This window comes from Carcharhinus amblyrhynchos, chromosome 17, assembly GCF_965287045.1.
Source record: "Carcharhinus amblyrhynchos chromosome 17, sCarAmb.v2.hapA, whole genome shotgun sequence".
Classification (NCBI taxonomy): Eukaryota; Metazoa; Chordata; class Chondrichthyes; order Carcharhiniformes; family Carcharhinidae; genus Carcharhinus; species Carcharhinus amblyrhynchos.
Window position 1 is genome coordinate 12,746,561 of NC_137340.1, and position 21,206 is coordinate 12,767,766.

General features: G+C 43.8%; 1 protein-coding gene and 1 pseudogene across 5 annotated transcripts in view; both read left to right on the forward strand.

Annotated features, from left to right (window-relative positions):
• Positions 1–21,206, forward strand: part of lipf (lipase, gastric) — a 70,532-nt gene that overhangs the window by 14,889 nt on the left and 34,437 nt on the right. The window contains exon 1 of one of the 5 annotated variants that reach the window (XM_080205496.1): positions 19,486–19,562. The exons of 3 other annotated variants lie outside the window; for them this stretch is intronic. The gene's annotated coding sequence lies outside the window, so the exon portion shown is untranslated. Of the gene's footprint in view, positions 1–19,485; positions 19,563–21,206 lie in introns of those variants that run through there. One more of the 5 variants, XM_080205492.1, reaches the window with a different exon arrangement.
• On the forward strand, positions 4,826–5,006 carry LOC145354607 (U2 spliceosomal RNA; annotated as a pseudogene).

The window sequence follows — 21,206 nt, forward strand, 5'->3', positions numbered from 1 at the left end:
TCTCTCCTCAGCTTTGTCCTATCCCCCACAGGCAGCACGGTTGTACAGTAGTTAGCACTGCTGCTTCACAGCGCCTGGATCTGTGTTTGATTCCCGGTTTGGGAGTCTGTACGTTCCCCCCAGTGTGGGTTTCCTCCAGTGCTCCGGTTTCTTCCCACAGTTCAAAAGACGTGTTGAATAGGCACATTGGCCATGCTAAATTCTCCTTCATTGTACCCGAGCAACCCAGAGTGTGGCAACAAGGGGATTTTTACGGTAACTTCATTGCACTGAGAATGTAAGCTGACTTGTGATAAGAACAAATAAACTTAAACCTTCTATTCTGCCCCACCTCTTCCACCCCTCTCTCCAACTATATAATGCATCACATTTCTATCCCTCCTCTGTTCTGTAGAAGGGTCATACAGACTCGAAATGTTAACTATGTTTCTCTCTCTATAGATGCTGCCAGACCAGCTGAGCTTATCCAGCATTTTTCTGTTTTAATTCCAGATTTCCAGCATCCACAGTATTTTGCTTTTATTTATTGGATAAGAAGGATTTCCTGTGAGGAGAGATTGTGTAGCGTGGGCCTAAATAGTCTTGAGTTTAGAAGAATGAGCAGTGACCTCATTAAAACCTATAAAGCTCTTACAGGGCTTGCCAGGATAGATGCTGAGAGGCTGTATCCTCTTACAGGAGATGGAGGTCATAGCCTCAGAGTAAGGGATCGACCATTTAGGACTGAGATGATGAGAAATTTCTTCACTGAGAGGATTATAAGAATTGAATTCTTGACCCTAGGGATTTAGTTCATTCAATACTCAGATCAATAGATTTTCAGGCACTAAGTGAATTAAGTAATGTGGGAACAGGGTGGAAAAGTGGAGTTAATGAAGAAGTTCAGACATAATATTACAGGGCAGGCTAGAGACATTATCTGTCCCTAATCCTGCTGGTTTTTCTCATGTTCTTCCCACATCCTGAGACTGGGTTTAATTGGAGTGGAGCTACAGATCTCAATATCGAAATAAATTCTTCTGTCTAAAATTGAGACGAGCAGTATGTTCGGAAACAGCAGCCCCATGCTCCGACCTGCTTGACCTTTAGTTAATCTCCTATTTTGACTACACCATCTTGTATCTCATTTGCGACACTGCCATTATCTATTGTATTTTGCAAGAATACAACTGAAAACAAACAAATGCTAACACAGGGATAACTAGATCCAGCAAGAATGATCTCCAACTAAGTGGTCCATATCTGACACATGACATATTTCAGAGAATAGGACACTCACACGGGGATATCATTACTGAAAAAGGAATTCTAACGGCAAAGTCGGGTTTTATCTGCTGAATGTGCAATTGCATCCTGTAACTCATACTTAATAAAGTTAAGTAATGGGCAGCATGGTGGCACAGTGGTTAGCATTGCTGCCTCACAGTGCCAGGGATCTGTGTTCAATTCTCACCTTAGGTGACTGCCTGTGTGGAGTTTGAATGTTCTCCCCATGTCTGCATGTGTTTCCTCCGGGTGCTCTGCTTTCCTGGCACAGTCCAAAAATGTGCTGGTTAGGTTGATTGGCCATGTTGGATTGCCACTTAGTGTCCTAGAATGTGTGGGTTAGGAGGATTAGTGGGATAAATACATGGGATAGGTCTTGGCTAGGATAATCTGTTGGAGAGTCAGTGCGGACTTGATGGGCCAAGTGGCCTCCTTCTGCACTGTAGGAATTTTATGACTCTATTCTATGATAAATTCAGGGGATTAGATGGAATGCAGCATGTCATCAGAGTAGTTATCTTTTTTTGGCATAATTTGGTAACCTCGTGGAAGTGCTCATGGAGAGTTGGAAGAAATGTTTGTTAAAAGTGTTTGTTGAAACAAACTATGAGTCGTAACAACACCACATCTGGAGCAAGGAAAAATAGCAAGTGCTCTATTACCATCACAACATTACCCATTGATAAAGAGGTGGTTGATGTGAAACGGATCCAAGCTGGCTGGTGAGATAGGGAACCAGATGCAGATCCTTTTCTTGACAGTAGGTTTATGCACAGAGCGCAGCACTAGATCTCTGCCTCCTACCCACCAACAAGCCAGTACCGTCAGCATAACACAGCACAAGGGTAGATGAAAGGGGCTGCAGATGAGGCCACAGCTACATACGTGGCAGCAGAGACTGCAGCTAAAGGTGGCAGCTTCTGTATGTTAGCAGAGGTTATTTCTTCACTGTTCTTAGGGCTGCCTAAACAAATAAAGAGCAGGTGAGAGGGCGTGGTAAACTGGTAGCCTTACTGATTTATGGTTCATGACAACCCCCCACCTCCTGTTTTTGGTCCCACCCTTGATGCCCAGTTGGCTGGGCCGTCCCCTTCCCAACGCTAATTGGCCACATTCCCTGGCCTCGTGCTGGCCAGTCGATGTTTGACTCACCACTGTGAGACGGCTGGGGAGGGACTGAGCAGTCCAACAACCTCACTCACCCAGTGCAAACTGTGAAGTCCTGCCCCAAGTCAAACTCACCCATCATTCCCACCTGCCTGATGCCGAACTGACACTGATTCCCAAAATCCCTGCACCACAAATGTATAATTCTTCTCTTGGAGCTGGAATCTTTCAGAGATCAGTTAACCTCCTTCAGACTTATAGTCCACCTGAAAATTCTCCATTTTCCTAGTAACAGTCTCTTGCTTTCCTTTGCCCCTAAGTTAGTGACTGTACCTGTAGTCACCTGGATCTTGCTGTCAAGAATGAATTGCCTAAAGCTTTCTCCTTCTTGATGAGCCATTTTAAAATCCATGTTTTGTTCAACAACCCTATGGCCACTCCTCCTAAATCTCCGCTCCTTTGACCAAGCAGCCATTTTCCTCAAGTCTTTGTTAAGGGACTTTTGCCTACATTAAAGTCATGATACACACTGCTTTTGTAGTCGCTACGTGTGAATCTCCTGTGGCCTTTGGTTCTTAGCTAGAGTCTTGTCTTTTCGCTGTGTTTGTTATAACAGGCTGAGATAGGTTACCGCCCCATCCCTTGGGTAAAAAAATGAGCAACAATTCTTGTAAACATATTCTTAAACGTAACAGCACCATCGTGTGGAGAAAGTAAGAACAGTGACTCTTCCCATTAAAGTGCTAACCTACTGATTTCAATAAAATCATCGAATTTCTACAGTGCAGATGAGGCCATTCGGCCCATTGAGTTTGCACCGATTCTCCAAAAGAGCACCCTACCTAGGCCCAAACCCCACCCTAAAATAACTGCAGATGTAAACTCCATTACCAACTCAAAGATACATGTGTACATAAAATACGTAGCTGGATTGTTAGATTGATAGACAAGTCTAAATGATTATTATATATTCCACCTCAGACTGTGACCCCTGCTTCTGGACGCCCCTATCATTGGGAACGTCCTTCTTGCTTCTATCCTGTAGGGCCCTGTTAGAATTTTACAAGTCTCGATGAGATCCTCCCTTACTCATCTGAACGCCAGTGAAAACAATCCTAACCTAGCCAATCTCTCCTCATACATCAGTCCCGCCATCCTCGCAATCAGCCTGGAAACCTTTGCTGCACTCCCTCAAGAGCAAGAACATCCTTCCTCAGAAAAGGAGACCAAAACTGCACACAGTTGTAGGTCTAGCCTCACCAAGGCCATCCAGATGCAAAATGTTAGCTTGATTCTCTCTCCACAGATGCTGTCAGATCTGCTGAGATTTCCCAACATTTTCTGTTTTTGTTGCATATATTTTATCTGCTGGGCTGGCAAATCAACATATGAACAAACCATGTGGACATACATACAAACACACAAATTTGGAGCAGGAGTCAGCCATGTAGCCCCTTGAGCCTGCTCCAATAATCAATAAGATCATGGCTGATCTGATTGTTGCCTCAGCTCCCCATTCCACCTAACCCAATAACCTTTGACTCCCTTGTTAGCCAAGAATTGACCTACCTTTGCCTTAAAAATAATCATTGACCTGCCTCCATTGCCATCTGGCAAAGAGAATTCCAAAGCTTCATAAACTTCTGAGTGAAAAAAATTCCTCTCATCTTCAGCTTAAGTGGGAAACCCCCTACTTTTAAACTGTTTTCCCTGGTTCTAGTCTCTTCCAGAAAGGGGAACCTGTCAAGTCCCCTCAGGATCTTCTATGTTTCAATAAGGTCACCTCTCCATCTTCTAAACTCTAATATATACTGACCCCAACCAGTCTAATCTTTCTTCATATGTGTAGTGGGAGGCGGAGGGTGGTTTTGTGTGAGACTGTGAATTGCTAAAATTTAAACTAAGCACGGAAACTTGCGAAACAAATGAGCTGTTCCAAGACGTGTCTTTTATTGACCAATCGATCAAATGGGAGAATCATATTAGATGACTCAGCACACTACTCGGAGCCTCTGGCGAACCAAACATCATGCCTCCATAAGGCCAAATATACATTTCTCAGAATCTTATTGCCCGTCTTTCTGCTGGCCATAACCCATTAAACCTTAATACAAACCAGTCAATAAGCATCCCTGTCACCAACTCCAGACAATAACAATTTACATCCTGACCTCCTGGGATCTTATTTGTCCTTAATTTTGGATGTTATCTCCCTTGGTTGCTCAGCAACACAGCAAAGGTTAAAGTTAATATTCCCACAGATTCATACTCATGTCACTAAAAGCCAGACCCTGAGAAAGTATTTATGTCTGACTGCTATCAGCGTGACTTTGTATAAATCTTATTCATTGAGTTGACCTTGGATGCCATTTTGTTCCCGACATCTACTGATGAAAATGGCCACATTTAACAGTCGGCCTTTTGGCTAAGATCAAATGTAGTATCTGTTCTTATTGCTTCTTGGCCTTTCGGCTAAGATCAAGTGTAGTACCAACATGCTGTACTTGGTTGAAGTCGTTAGGTTACATTTAAGCTTCATTTGAAGCAATTTTTAAAAGTGGAATCTCGGCCTTTTGGCTAAGATCAACCCTTGGAGGAGGAGCTATACTTACTCCAATCAGCTTGGATCATGTAGATCAAGCCCTAGACAGGAGGTGAGAGCCCCGTCTTGTCAGCTTGGATTGGGAATGTCTCAACTTGTTGACACTCTGAATTGGACTTGATTTGATTGAACTGGAATAAAAACAAAAAAAAGGTCTGCTGTTTTACAAAATGTGGTTCCCTTCTAAGTGTTTCACCCCATCAGACCTTGCTGAAGTTTCACAAAATATATTCTAAGGAATAAGCTGCGTCCATTTTCGAAATCCAAAGTACATGTTTAAATGAGAAATACTTGCTATTTAATCAAAATGCCTTTTACACTGACAGTCTCTTATCAACACCTTTAGTCTAAGATCATTCTCTCCATTCAGGATTATGTTTGTGTTTTAAGCTCACGATTATATATATTTTCATTAGTCTAATTTGGCCCCATTACATCGATCAGGTAACTCCCCCATCCCAGGTCCCAATCAAATGAACTTTCTTTGAACTTTTTCGAATGCATTTACATCCCTTCTTAATTAAGGAGACCAAAACTGTACACAGTACTCTAGCTCTTTTGTTACCAATGCCCTGTACAGCTGCAATAAACATCCCTGTTTTAATACTCCATTCCCCTTGCAATAAGCAACATTCCATTTGCCTTCCTAATCGCCTCATCTGCTACTAACTTTTCTTGACTCGTGTGCTAGGACACCCAGATCCCTCTGTACCTCAAGAGTTCTGCTATCTCTCTCCATTTAAGCAACATGTTGCTTTTCTATTCTTCTTGTTGAAGTGGACAAATTTACATTTTCCTGCATTCCCCCGCAGGAGGCAGATCCTCCCCGGGAGGCAGACCACCCTGGCACACCCAGCCGGCCCCGATTGCTAGCTTCCTACCAGCCCCGACCTATCCTATCTGCAGAATAGCAACGGGATCCCCCACCCCTACTGATTGCCCCCAAGGTCCCACCCACAATAGAAGCTGCCCTCTTGGTCCCGCCCTGTGGCTGTGCCCCCTTGACCCTGCCCCTTGGCTCTACTCGATGCCCGATGAGCAATGCCAAGATGCCCCACGGGCACTTTACCCCCGGGCAGTGCCAGGGGAACCAGGCTGTCACTGCCGGGATGCCGTTGCCCAGGGGGCACTACCCCACACCACCCAACCTCCTGAGGGGGCCCAGATTGCCCCCCTTCATTCCGGCGGGGTCTCCCACTAGTTCCCCACAAGTGAGGAGCTACTCTAAACCCCGCCGGAGTGAAATACTCCTGGCGAAGAGGGAGATACTAACGGGCCTGGAGAATTCAGTCCTGGGCCTGATAATGATATTTAAATAAGATTAAAAACAGATTTAAATCACTTACCTTGTCTTCCCGCTGGTTTCCAGCGCAATCCTGACTACGCCTGCTCTCTGGCTGTGGAAGACACGCATGCATCGGGAACGCATGGGCGAATCCCGCAAAATGGCCGACATGTACATCTCCCAACCTGACGCAGCAAAAAATGGGCAGGTCGGGATGGGAGATTTGGGCCCTTCTTCTTATTATGTACCTTTGTGTAATCAGTAAATTTAGCAACCATACATTTGGTCCCTTCATCCAGCTCATTGATATAAACTGGAAATTGTTAAGGCCCCAGCACTGATACCAGTGGCACTCCACTCATCACATCTTGCCAACCCAAAATAGACCCATTTATCCCATACCCTGCCTCACCAACAGATGCTTATTTTCTGTTGCATGGGATTTCATGCCTAATATTATTGGTTAATTCCGGGTCCAGTTACCTATAAGTGATAGAATGATGCACAAAAATTGTTACTTATTTCTACATTTGTTTGAGTCTTAGTTAAAAGGTATTGAAAAAGTGTGGAATATGAACTTAGAGATCTTAATATTTTCTTAATATCTTATATTAAAACCTATACGTCAAAGGATTGTAGTTGCCCGTTAACATATTCTAATTACATATTTTAGCTATATTGCTCTTTATTTGGTGAGAAATATTCTTAATAAAACCCTGTGTTATGGGCACAGTGGTTAGCATTTCTGCCTCACAGCACCAGGGACCTCGGTTTGACTCCTGGGTTTGGGTCACTATCTGTGTGGCATCCACACGTTCTCCCAGTGTTTGCTGGGTTTCCTCCAGGTTCCTCCCACAATCCAAAAGATGTGGTGGTTAAGTGCATTGGCCCTGCTAAATTCTCCCTTAGTGTATCCGAACAGGTGCCGGAGTGAGAGGACTTGGGGACTTTACTTGTGACACTAATAAATAAGGTTTAAACTTTATTTCTTCCTGGACATAACGAGTCAAAAAAAAGTGACATGAAAATAGAAAAGGTTGAAGAAAGGTCTTTCATCTGATTTTTCTCTCTACAGATGCTTAAACACCCAACATGTACATCGAGTGTTTTCTTTTCAGTTAAGTTTTTCAGCCCTTTCTTTGCTTTTTGATTGGAAATATAGTTGCTATTTTAATGGCTACTGTCCACCATTGCTCAAAACACAAACAAACTTGAATCAAAGTGGTGCATCAGTATAGGGCTCGTCAATGTCCTACCCTCGAAGAAAACAGAATTAAACGAGAAAGAGTTGCCAACAAAAATTTTAAAAAAGATGGAGGTGAATTACCTATTTGCAGCCTGAACAGACATTCAATGAAGAAAGAGAAAGATGTGGGAGTTTTTGAAGAGTAGAACATGCAGAAATATGTCATGTTTTCTAACTGAAAATAGCAGGGTTTACATGGAACGAGTGAGAGTACACGTTCCATGTAACGGGGTTAGCCGTTGCATCACCAGTTATATGTTTCATAGAAATCACTTTGTAGCCTTGTAATCAGCTGCATCTCTTTTTGTCACAAGACTTGATGTGGTTCCCATGACTCAATAAATTCCCTTGGAGCCCAGCTTCCTTCTCCCCAATCAACACAGCAAATGTGGGACAGAAGTAAGTTTCGATTTTCTCTCCTCCAAGCTTGCGACTGTTGAAGTGCCAGTAAGTGTTATCTCAAAACAACGATGCATCCCTCCCACGTTTGAATTCAGCATTTAAATATTGGGGGAAGAGACTAACATTAAAAAATACAAGCTAATGTAAGTATGTAACATCAACGATGTAAGTATGTGTTCACTGCATCAAAAGCCAGTTTCTAAGATCAGGAGATCTCAAGTTATTGAAGATGGGTGAGGAATAACTTCAATTAATTGTACCGAATGCTGTGTTCTCTGGATTTTGCTTCACTTTTGAATCAGAGAATATTTTCCTAAATTGACCTAATTTTCTTTTTTTCCCTATGTTTTATATTTATCTTTCCCCAGAAGGTAGCCTAATCTGAGGAAGGGTTGTCAGGGAAAGGGCTAAAACTGTCCTTCATGCCTAGATGGGGCAGACTTCCTGAACCCAGGCAGCCTTGCCCTGTCCTTTCTGGTTCATTTATTTGATGATTGTTCTTGTTTCCATTCTGACAACTGGCAACAACTGATCCAATCGATGGGAGCCGGGAAGTAACATCAGCAATCACTTGGTACCTGCCCCCTGAAGGATAATTCTGACAGTAACTTCCTTGGCTCCAAGTCTTGATTTGATTTGATTTGATTTATTGTTGTCACATATATTAACATACAGTGAAAAGTATTGTTTCTTGTGGGCGATATAGACAAAGCGTACCGTTCATAGAGAAGAAAGCAAGACAGTGCAGAATGTAATGTTACAGTCATAGCTAGGGTGTAGAGAAAGCTCAACTTAGTGCGAGGTAGGTCCATTCAAAAGTCTGACAGCAGCAGGGAAGAAGTTGTTCTTGAGTCGGTTGGTGAACTCAGACTTTTGCATCTTTTTCCTGATGGAAGAAGGTGGAAGAGGGAATGCCCGGGATGCGTGGGGTCCTTAATTATGGGCTGGCTGCTTTGCTGAGGCAGTGGGAAGTGTGGACAGAGTCAATAGCTGGGAGGCTGGTTTGCGTGATGGATTGGGCTACATTCACAATCTTTTGTAGTTCCTCATGATCTTGAGCAGAGCAGGAGCCATACCAAGCTGTGATACATCCAGAAAGAGTGCTTTCTATGGTGCATCTGTAAAAGTTGGTGAGAGTCATAGCTGGCATGCCAAATTTCCTTAATCTTCTAGAAAGTAGAGGCATTGGTGGCTTTCTTAACACTAACGTTGGCTTGGGGGGACCAGGACAGGTTGTTGGTGATCTGTACACCTAAACTTTGAAGCTGTTGACCCTTTCTACTTTGTGTCCATTGATGTAGAAAGGGGCATGTTTTCCTTTACGCTTCCTGAAGTCGATGACAATCTCCTTTGTTGACATTGTGCAGATGTGCAGGTTAGGTGGATTAGCCATGGTAAATTGCCCCTTGGTATCCAAAGTAGTTAAGGTTGGGTGGATTAGCCATGGTAAATTGCCCCTTGGTATCCAAAGTAGTTAAGGTTGGGTGGATTAGCCATGGTAAATTGCCCCTTGGTCTCCAAAGAGGTTAAGGTTAGGTGGATTAGCCATGGTAAATTATCGCTTAGTGTCCAAAGATGTGCAGATTGGGTCGGTTAGTCCTGGTAAAATGTGTGGGGTTACAGGGATAGGGCACAGGGGAAGGCCTGTGTGGGATGCTCTTTTGGAGAATGGCTGCAGACTCAATGGGCCAGATGGCCTCTTTCTGCACTGTAGGGATTCTGTGGTTGTGAGGACAATACCTGGACATACACTACAGAACAAGCACGGATGAAATAAATTCATGAGATAGTTGTTTTTAAAGAGGAAAGAGAACATCATATGTTGGACAGCATAATAGGGTAAACAAAGAATTAGATGAGTATGCTAGAGGTTAGGGAAAGAAAGGTAAAAGCTAAGGTGAGAAGTAGCTTGCAATACACACAGATTAATGAAATGTATAAAGAGACAGTCAAAATGTGGCTCTCCCTAACTGCAGAGCTCCATCACTGCATCTTTCTTAACTCAAAATTCTTGTACTTGATTGTTGATCAGATCACAAAAGAGAAAGAGAGAGAGGGGAGAGGACACACAACTGCATTGTAAATAAGATCGTGAATACAGTTCATTTTCGATGGAGTATAGACATCTGATTTTGAAAATATTTGCCTTTGCTCATAGCAATGAAAACACTGACACTATCACTTTATTTTAGATTATGTGTGAAACCCAAACTGATTTAGAACCATAGAACTCTACAGTGCAGAAAGTGGCCCTTTGGCCCATCAAGTTTGCATCGACCGCAATCCCACCCAGACCCTACCCTCCTATCCCGACATATTTTATCCACCAATCCCTCTAACCTCAGCACCTCAACACACTAAGGGGCAATTTTAGCATGGCCAATCAACCTAACCCACACATCTTTGGACTGTGGGAGGAAACCGGAGCACCTGGAGGAAACCCACAAAGACACGAGGAGAATGTGCAAACGCCACACAGACAGTGACCCGAGCTGGGAATCAAACCCAGGTCCCTGGAGCTGTGAAGCAGTGCTAACCACTGTGCTACCATGCCGCTAGTAAAGACATTTACTGAAGATAATAAATTTATATCTTCACTCCTGTCATGAAGGGAAGCATGAGTATGGGATCCCAGTGCTGTAATCCACATTCCCTTTGAATTTAGCTTCCCATTTTGGCCCACTACATTCACCAACTTTGTTCATTTTCCTAATACAGTAAATAGTCTCACAACACCAGGTTAAAGTCCAACAGGTTTATTTGGTAGCACAAACTTTCAGAGCATTGCCCCTTCATCAGGTGAGTGAAGAGTTCAGTTCACAAACAGGGCATATATAGACACAGACGCAATTATGATAATGGTTGGAATGCGAGTTTTAGCAGGTAATCAAGTCTTTACAGATGCAGAAAATGTGAATGGAAAGCATTGGTTAAAGAAGTGGGAATTGTCTCCATCCAGGACAGTTAATGAGATTTTGTAAGTCGTGGGGGTTACAGATAGTGTGACATGAACCCAAGATCCTGGTTGAGGCGTCCTCACTTGGCTATCAGTTTCTGCTCAGTGATTCTGCGTTGTCATGTGTCGTTTTTCTGATGTATGAAAAGACACAAATGCCGGTTTGGCCTGTTTTGCTGCACTTCACCATTTACTTATTTTCCACGCATGGGTGCAGGTTTAATGTGCAAATGACAGTCCTTTACTTCCCCATTGCAGTATGTCAGCTGTGGCTCAGTTGTTAGCAGCATTCTTATCTCAGCCTGAAGGTCATAGTTTCAAATCCCATTTCAGAATTTTTTTTTCCCATTCATGGGACGTAGGCGTCACTGGCTGGCTAACATTTATTGCTCATTTCTAGCTGCCCAAGGGCAGTTGAGAGTCAACCACATTGCTGTGGCTGTGGAGGCACATATAGGCCAGATCAGGTAAGGACAGCAGATTTCCTTCCCTGAAGGGTATTCATGAATGGTTGGGTTTTCTGACAAACATAATTCCAGGTATTTTAAAATTGAATTCCAATTCCACCATCTGCCATGGCGGGATTCGAACCTGGGTCCCCAGAACATTAGCTGAGTTTCTGGATTACTAGCCTAGTGATAATATCACTAGGCCATTGCCTCCCTCTAAAGGATATATTCCAGACTGACACATGATTGTTGCACTGTCTTAGGTGATGTCTGGAAGGTGAGAAGCTAAACTGAGGCCACACCTGTCCTCTCAAGTGGATATAAAATATCCCATGGCAGTACTTGAGAAGAATAGGAGAGTCATGGTCATGGTCAATTTTTATTCCTCCCTCAATCAACATTAGTATAACTGATTATCTAGTCATTTTTACGTTGCTGTTTTTGGGAGCTTGCTGTGCAGAAATTGATTGTTGCGTTTCTTAAATTACAATAGGGACTACTTCACTGGATTTTAAGGGTTTTTTTGATGGCCTGTTGTGATGATAAGTGCTTTATAAATGCAAGTTCTTTCATATTGGATATACTACTGAAAGATTACCTTTGAATGACTCCATTATAAAAGAAAGTTGTTTCAGTTTTTGAACTAAAAGATATCAATTCAAATTATCTAATGGTAATAAGTTTTCAAACCTCCAACAGAAGCATTGACTTTGTTGAATGTGTATTGCATAATAAACCAGTTTGGCGTACATTTCTTACCTTTAACATTGCGCAAATTACAACTAATATTTATAATGATGAAATACTGGCATTTCAAAGTAATTCTGAATGTAGCAGATGGGTTTCTCTATTCAATTGTGTTGATCCAGTTTGATTTTTCTGAAAGCAAATTAACTCTCAACTAGTAAAGTTCAACATCAGGGACTGAGGCTCCAAACATTAGGGTTAAACGAAAATCGGGTAAAGTTTATGTGAAATGCATTTTGTCATAATTATCAGGTTGATTGGCCGTGGTAAAGTACCTCCTATTGTCAGGGGGATTAGGAGGGTAAATATGTGGGGTTACAGGGATGGGACCTGGGAGGGGTTATTGTCAGTGCAAGCCAAATGGCCTCCTTCTGTACTGTAGAATTCTATGATTCTTTGATTTTATTTCATCAAAAAAGATCTCACCAGTTTGAGTCACTGACTATCCTGGTGTACATTATCTTGTAAATTGAGTTTGTATCTATATATGCCCTGTTTGTGAACAGATCTTCCACTCACCTGATGAAGGGACAGTGCTCCGAAAGCTTGTGGCTTGTGCTACCAAATAAACCTGTTGGATTTTAACCTGGTGTTGTGAGACTTCTTACTATTCTGATACAATCAGGAAAGTCTGTTGTGGGGCCTGGATCTTCCCAGGTGCTATTACACTGGCTAGTGTGTCTGGATTAATCAGAAATGGCTATGGGGGGTGGGGGGAGCTCAGGAGTCCAGGAAGAAGACTGAGAATTTAAGAAAGGAGAATGTGAAGCTGGAATGAGACACAAAATGGGGATAAGGGGGTGGAAAGTGTGTATGTGGGTGGTGGGGAGCATTGAAAAGTGGTATTCTGAAAAAGTAAAAAGTCTGACAACACCAGGTTTTAGTCCAACCTATTTATTTGATAATATACTCACTAGCTTTCGGGGTTACCCCCTTCGTCAGGTGAATGGAGAGTTCTCCATTCACCTGACGAAGGGGGTAACCCCAAAAGCTAGTGAGTATATTATCAAATAAATAGGTTGGACTAAAACCTGGTGTTGTCAGACTTTTTACTGTGTTTACGCCAGTCCAACGCCGGCATACCCACATCATTCTGAAAAAGATCAGAGATGAAGAGTAGGGAATGGGGGTTGGAAAAAAGGGGGGAGGCTGAGGTATAGTGACTGAAGGAGAGAAAGAGACTGGGAAGGGGGTCTTGAAGAGAAAGGAAGATTGGAAAATAGGGACTCAGAAGGACAGGGAGATTGGAGAATATGAGGGAGGAGTCCCATCATTTCACTCAGAGGTGGGAACAGCAGTGGCAATGATTAGGCAAATTTGAAGGGAGGTGATGACCCAGTGGTATTATCACCAGACTATTAATCCAGAAACTCAACTAATACTCTGGGGACCAGGGTTCGAATCCTGACACGGCAGATGGTGGAATTTGAATCCAATAAAAGTGGAATTAAGAATCTACTGATGGCCATGAAACCATTACCGATTGTCAGAAAAAGCTGTCTGGTCCCTTAGGGAAAGAAATATGCTGTCCTTACCTGCTCTGGCCTACATGTGATTCCAGAACCACAACAATATAATTGATTTTCAACTGCCCTTAAAGGAGCAGTTGAAAATCAATCAAAGATGGGCAATAAATGCTGACAAGCCAGCAACTCCCATGTCTTACAAATTATTAAAAGAAATGCAATGAGAGAGGAGTGGCAAATAAAGGTAACTGTGGACTTTACAATGGTATAAAGAATGGAAGATTATTTCCTTTGATGGGTGAGTGGGAAACAAAAGAGAATAAGCTAGGATTTTGACTGAAAGAAACAAGAGGATGGGTTTGTAAACCATGGGCTAGTAGATTATGCCACAACTGGCTATGGAGGTGGGTGAGGACTAGAACATCATTCAGAAGGGATTGGAATGAATATCTGATAAATAGGAATATAAAAAAGATTAGGGGGGATGAATGTGGAGAGAACCAGCACCAGGGCCAACTGACCTCCTCCTGAGCTCTCATTTCTAGGATGCCATGAAATCCCTCTATTATTGAGTCGGAGTGTGGAGATGCCGGCGTTGGACTGGGGTAAACACAGTAATAAACTTGTTGGATTTAACCTGGTGTTGTGAGACTTCTTATTGAGTCGGAGCTCAGGGAATGGTTTTGAAATGTTGGTGCTGAGCTGTCTTTAGGACAATGACCCCCATGACAAGGGCTCCAGATACTGACTGAGCTCATTGGCCTTTCGTACACGCTCACAGGTTGGTTCAGGTCAGTCTGCACTGACCCATTTTGACGTGTATGAGATGCAAACAGAGATCAGCTCTGACTAAGGATCGCAGTTCAAAACTGTTATCTTCCATACACACAACCAAAAATCAAACCAGAGTCCAAGGAGAGACAGAGAGTAAAATCAGATCTGTTAAACATGGCATCAGTTGGGGAACTTGTGCAGTGTCAGGGGATTTTGGTTCTGGTTTAAGGGTGAATAGCAAAAGGTTGTAGGATTACTACTAATTACAGGTAGGATGAGGAAGACTTATGGAGCAGTGGGTCGTATTACTTCCTACGAGTCATTAGCTCCAGGTTCAAGTCCCACCCCAGAACTTGATAGCCAAGGAATCTGTGTTCATGACATCATCAAACAGTTTAATTATCAATTTGTAAATGTATCCAATGAATGCTAACAGCAGTAAGAGCGGAGACCTGGTTGAAAAAGTAATGGAAAGAAAGCTCAAGTTTCTCCCATCGCTATCCCTAGTTTGTGTTTAAACATACGTGTAAAAGTGCATTTTGCCACAGCAACTCAGACTTCCTGGGTGGGATTTTACAGCTACCCTTGTCCCAAAATCATAAAATCTCACCTGAGGTCAACGGGCCTTCTCATTGTCTGCCCCTCCGCCACTCCAATTCCCGTGGTGGGTGGGGTGGTAAAGTTCTGGTGCTTGAATGAACTGTAATATGCCAGAATATGTACTGTAATATGGTAGGATATTGAGGCATTACATCATTACCAGCTGCATATGGGTCTCAATGAATTATTGTCTAACAGTTAGACTCTAACTCATAGTTATGAGGGAAATCTGAGTGTTACTATTATTATTATTCGTGATGAGTGCAATTTCAGTGAGTTATCATTACTTAGTGGTGGAATCAAAATTCTACTGGCCTTTGTGAATCACGGTGCTGCCCTCAGTTCCTTTTCTTTGCTCAGAGGTGACCTCTGCTTGTTAAACCTCCCACACAGCAGCTCCTGGCACAGAAGTACAGCAACGCTACTGAAATACAGGAGACCCTGCTTTTATAAGGTAATTGTACAGGTGTCACAACAGTATGTTTCATGTGATCAGAACAATGCATAACTAAGTCGCAGGGTTAGCATTCCTATTGTCAGTGTCTAAAGTTGCCCATTTTAACTAAAGAAGAATGTGCTCTATGATGTGGAAAGCGTTTAATAAAATGCTCTTTGTTATTTCCCAATATGCACTTAGATCAACATTGAAATGCATCATTTGTATTGAAGCAGAGTTGTGCAATTCACAAATATATATTTTATATTTACTATATATTAAGTGTTTAAGATTGATGTTATTACTAATAACAAAATTCTGCTTATAATCATAGAATCATACAACACAAAAGGAAACCATTTGGCTCATTGTGTCTGTCCTGGTTCTCATAAAGAACCATCAATTTGTCCCACTCCCCTGCTCTGTTTTTGCCTTTTCATATTAAGATCCAACCACTTTTTGGAGCTATCATTGATTCCCCCTCATTAAGTTAATATTTGCAATGGTGAGCATTGGAGAGACTGGGTGGGTGGCTTACTCGACCAGTGTAGCTGTTTTACAGGACACGGCGAGGTGTATGAGAGCAACGTGGCAGGAGTTCCCCATCTAATGTTCAGTTCCTCCAGGGAAATTACGTGGTGGTTCCTCGTGACATTCTAGCTTCAATCAATAATTTGTTGTCAGCAGTTGTGCGTCGGCTCAACGTGATCGTTTGAAACTGGCTGCTCAACAACGAGGTGCAACCAGGGTGACTTAGGAGGTCTTGTCTTTTCACAGTTGAATGGCTTAGGTTGAAACCATATCGTATGGAGGTTTGCAGTTACAAAACTGGAACTTACTCCCATGGGATCATAAATTAAGACTCTGCCATGCTGCCATAATGCTGCCTGTGTTGTTTATTTTTTAAGTAATGTTGTGGAATCCTTATCTCTCTCTCTATTCTTCACCATGATATCCGTGTTCATCAAATTTGGAATATTGTGTTTAGTTCTGGTCACCTCACTACAAGAAGGATGTGGAAGCATTGGAGAGGGTGCAGAGGAGATTTATCAGGATGCTGCCTGGTTTGGGGCTTTCCACATCATAGAGCACATTCTTCTTTAGTCTTATGAGGAAACATTGAGGGAGCTGGGGCTTTTCTCTTCGGAGCGGAGGAGGATGAGAGGTGACTTAATAGAGGTTTATAAGATGATGAGAGGGATTGATAGAGTGGACGTGAAGAGACTATTTCCTTGGCTGGATGTAGCTGTTACTAGGGGGCATAACTATAAGGTTCATGGTGGGAGATATAGGAGGGATGTCCGAGGTAGATTCTTTACTCAGAGAGTGGTTGGAGAGTGGAATAGACTGCCTGCTGTGATAGTGAAATTGGACACTTTAGGAAACTTCAAGCAGTTGTTGAATAGGCACGTGGAGCAAACCAGAATGATAGGGAGGGGGTAGCTTGATCTTGGGATTGGGCGTAGCTCGGCACAACATTGAAGGGCCTGTACTGTGCTATAATGTTCTATGTTCTATAAAGTGAGAAATGTCATTGCTGAGGCATTGGCAGTCCAGTCATGATTTCAATTCTAAGATAATAGCAAAATATTACGGATGCTGGAATCTGAAACAAAAATACAAAATGCTGGAAAATCTCAGCAGGTCTGACAGCACCTGTGGAGAGAGAACAGAGCCAACATTTTGAGTCTGGATGACAGTTGCTCTTAGCTCTGATGAAGGGTCACCCAGACTCGAAACATTGGCACTATTCTGTCTCCACTGATACGGTCAGACCTGCTGAGATTTTCCAGCTTTTTATGATTTGAATTCTATTGTGCATCTTTCTCTCCCAACCTCTTTCTGATAGCTTCACATCATAATGTTCACATCACAAGATATAATTTAATCTATGGTGTTACTCTGTGGCAATTTATAATGGTTAATCACAGACCAATCATTGCCTCTCCTCCTTGCATCATCTTTGTTCCAAGTTACTATTGTTTCCTTGATAACCTGTCTGCATTGAGGGCCTATTGAGTTTCTAACACACAAATTTTTGGTTTCTGCCCTATTTTATCAGCTATAAGTTCAGGAGAAATTTCTTTACCTAGATAATGGTTAGAATGCGGATCTCACTAACATGGAGAGTAGTTGAAGCAAATAGCTTAGATACATTTGAAGCTAGATAAATACCAGGAAGAAGGGAATAAAAGGCTCTGCTGCTGGCATCAGGTGAAGTGGGGTGAGGAGGTGGTGTGTGAAGAATAAACACTGGCATGGACTAGCTAGTCCTGTTCCTGTGCTGTAAACGGCATATCGTTCAAGGTCTGAGAGTATAAAATGGATCAGATTTTGTGCCCTTTGCCATTAAAGCACTGTAGGCAGTGAAGATTGTTGACTTGTGAATGTTATGGGATGAATACACAGCCTTATGTATATTATGGGATGGGTTCACAGCTCTATGTATGTTATGTGATGGGTACACAGCCCTGTGGATATTATGGGATGGTATACAACCCTGTGTACATTATGGGATGAGTATACAACCCTGTGTATATTATAGGTGGGTACACAGCACTGTGTATAATATGGGATGGGTACACAGCCCTGTATAAATTATGGGATGGTTCACAAACCTGTGTACATTATGGGATGAGTACACATCCCTGTGCACATTATGGGATGGGCACACAGTCTTGTGCACATTATGGGATGAGTACACAACCCCATGTATGTTATAGGATGGATACACAGCACGGTGAATAATATGGGATGGGTACATAGCCCTGTGCATATTATGGAATGAGCACACAATCCTGTGTATAATATGGGATGGGTACACAGCCCTGGGTATATTATAAAATGGGTACACAGCCCTGTGTATGTTATGGGATGGGTACACAGCCCTGTACAAACTATGGGATGGTCCACAACCCTGTGTACATTATGGGATGTGTGCATGTCCCTGTGCATATTATGGGATGGGTACACAGCCTTGTGCCTATTATGGGATAAGTACACAACCCTGTTTATATTATAGAATGGGTACACAGCACTGTGTATAATATGGGATGGGTACACAACCCTGTGCATATTGTGGAATGCTACATAATACTGTGTTCATTATGGGAATGAGTACACAGCCCTGCGTATATTACAGGATGGGTACACAGAATTGTGTATATTATTGGTTGGGTACACAGCCCTGTGCATATTATGGGATGAGCACATAATCCTGTGCATATTATGGGATGAGCACACAACTCTGTGTATGTTATTTGATGAGTACACAGCCCTGTGCATATTATGGGATGAGCACATAATCCTGTGTATAATATGGGATGGGTGCACAGCCCTGTGTATATTATGAGATAGGTACACAGTCCTGTGCAACCTATGGGATGGTTCTCAACCCTGTGTACATTATGGGATGTGTGCATGGCCCTGTGCATATTATGGGATGGGTACACAGTCTTGTGCATATTATGGGATGGGTACACAGTCTTGTGCATATTATGGGATGATTACACAACCCCGTGTATTTTATTGGATGGATAGACAGCACTGTGTATAATATGGGATGGGTACACAACCCTGTGCATATTATGGAATGCTGCATAATACTGTGTACATTATGGGATGAGTACACAGTCCTGCGTATATTATAGGAAGGGTACATAGAATTGTGTATAATATGGGATGGGTACATGGCCCTGTGCATATTATGGGATAGGTGCACAGCCCTGTGTATATTATGGAATGCTACATAATACTGTGTATATTATGGGATGAGTACACAGCCCGGCATTTATTATAGGATGGGTACACAGCATTGTGTATAATATAGGATGGGTACAGAGCCCTGTGCATATTATAGGTTGAGCACACAACCCTGTGTATATTATTGGATGGGTACACAGCCCTGTGCATATTATGGGATGGGTATACAGCCCTGTGTACAATATGGGATGTGTATATTATGGGATGAGTATGTTGCCATGAGTGACAGCACTTTGAACGCTAACCCGCCCTTGTCTGTGACCTCACAGAGGGAGGCGGTCGCCGCTCGCTGACTGGTCAGAATCGGGCGGTGACGCCGTGGCCTTGCGTGTGCTCGCGGGTGCGCGCGTGGCCGGTTGGGGGCGCGCCTGGAGCCTCGCGTGGGAGAAGAGCATCGGGGCGGCGTGCGCGCCGGGGAGACGCGCTTCGGGATCGCGGCCGCTGAGGGGGGGGAAAGGCAGCCGGTGAGTGAGCGGTTTGGTGGGTGGCGGGAGGCAGCGGGAAGCCTCCGCCTCTCTGGCCGGGGTACGGTCTCTGGGATGATGGGCCCCGGTAACCGGTAGTTTCCCTCTCCCCTCACTGCCCCCGTCCCGACCCGGGGCCTTCCAGCGGGAACCCCCTGAACCCAGCAGGGCCACTGAGGCCCCTAACCCGGCGGCGTCAATGAACAGGGTCTCCACAGGGCATTCGGCCCATCCAGTCTGTACCTACACCAATCCCACCCAGGCCATGTGGGTGGCCCGGTGGTTAGCAGTGCTGCCGCACAGTGCCAGGGACCCAGGTTCACTTCCTGGCTTGGGTCAGTGTCTGTGTGGAGACTGCACGTTGTCCCCGTGTCTGCGTGGGTTTCCTCCGGGTGCCCCGGTTTCCTCCCACCGTCCCTTAATCCCGATTTACCCCAGCTAGTCCCCCTGACGCTGAGGGGCAATTCAGCACGGCCAATCCACCTAACCCGCACATCTTTTAGCGTGGATAGAAGATTGGTTGTCTAATAGGAAGCAGAGAGTTGGTATCAATGGGTGCTATTCTGGTTGGCAGTTGGTGGCTAGTGGAGTGCCGCAGGGATCGGTGCTGGGGCCTCAACTGTTTACCATTTACGTAGACGATCTGGAGGAGGGGGCTGAATGTAGGGTGACGAAATTTGCAGATGACACGAAGATGAGTGGAAAAGCAAATTGTGTGGAGGGTGTGGAAAGTCTGCAGAGGCATCTGGATAGGCTGAGCGAGTGGCCGAGGGCCTGGCAGATGGAATATAATGTTAGCAAGTGTGAGGTTGTCCACTTTGGCAGAAATAATAGTAGGAGGGGTTACTATTTTAAAAGGCGAACAGCAGCAGTGTGCTACGGTGCAGAGGGACCTGGGGGTCCTTGTGCACGAGTTGCAAAAACCCAGTCTGCAGGTGCAGCAGGTGATCAAGGCGGCGAATGGGATGCTGGCCTTTATAGCGAGGGGGATAGAATATAAAAGTAGGGAGGTCTTGCTGCAACTGTACAGGGCACTGGTGAGGCTGCAACTGGAGTACTGTGTGCAGTTTTGGTCGCCGCACTTGCGGAAGGATATATTGGCCTTGGAGGGAGTGCAGAGGAGGTTCACTAGGCTGATACTGGAGATGAGGGCGTTGGCCTATGAAGAGAGACTAAATAGTCTAGGTCTGTACTCGGAGTTTAGAAGGATGAGGGGGGGGATCTTATAGAGACATATAAGATACTGAAGGGGATGGATAGGGTAGAGGTAGAGAGATTCTTCCCGTTTAGAAAGGATAGCAGGACTAGAGGACACAGCCTCAAGATAAGGGGCGGGGGGAATGCAGTTTAGATTAGAGTTGAGGAGGAACTTCTTCACGCAAAGGGTGGTGAATCTCTGGAATTCTCTGCCCGTTGAAGTGGTGAAGGCTACCTCGCTAAATATATTTAAGTCACGGGTAGATAGGTTTCTGAAAGGGGAACTAAGGGTTATGGGGAGAAAGCAGGAAAGTGGAACTGATCCACTTCAGATCAGCCATGATCTTATTGAGTGGCGGGGCAGGCTCGAAGGGCTAGATGGTCTACCCCGCTCCTATTTCTTATTTTCTTATGTTCTTTGGGATTAACCTTCCACACATCTGACGA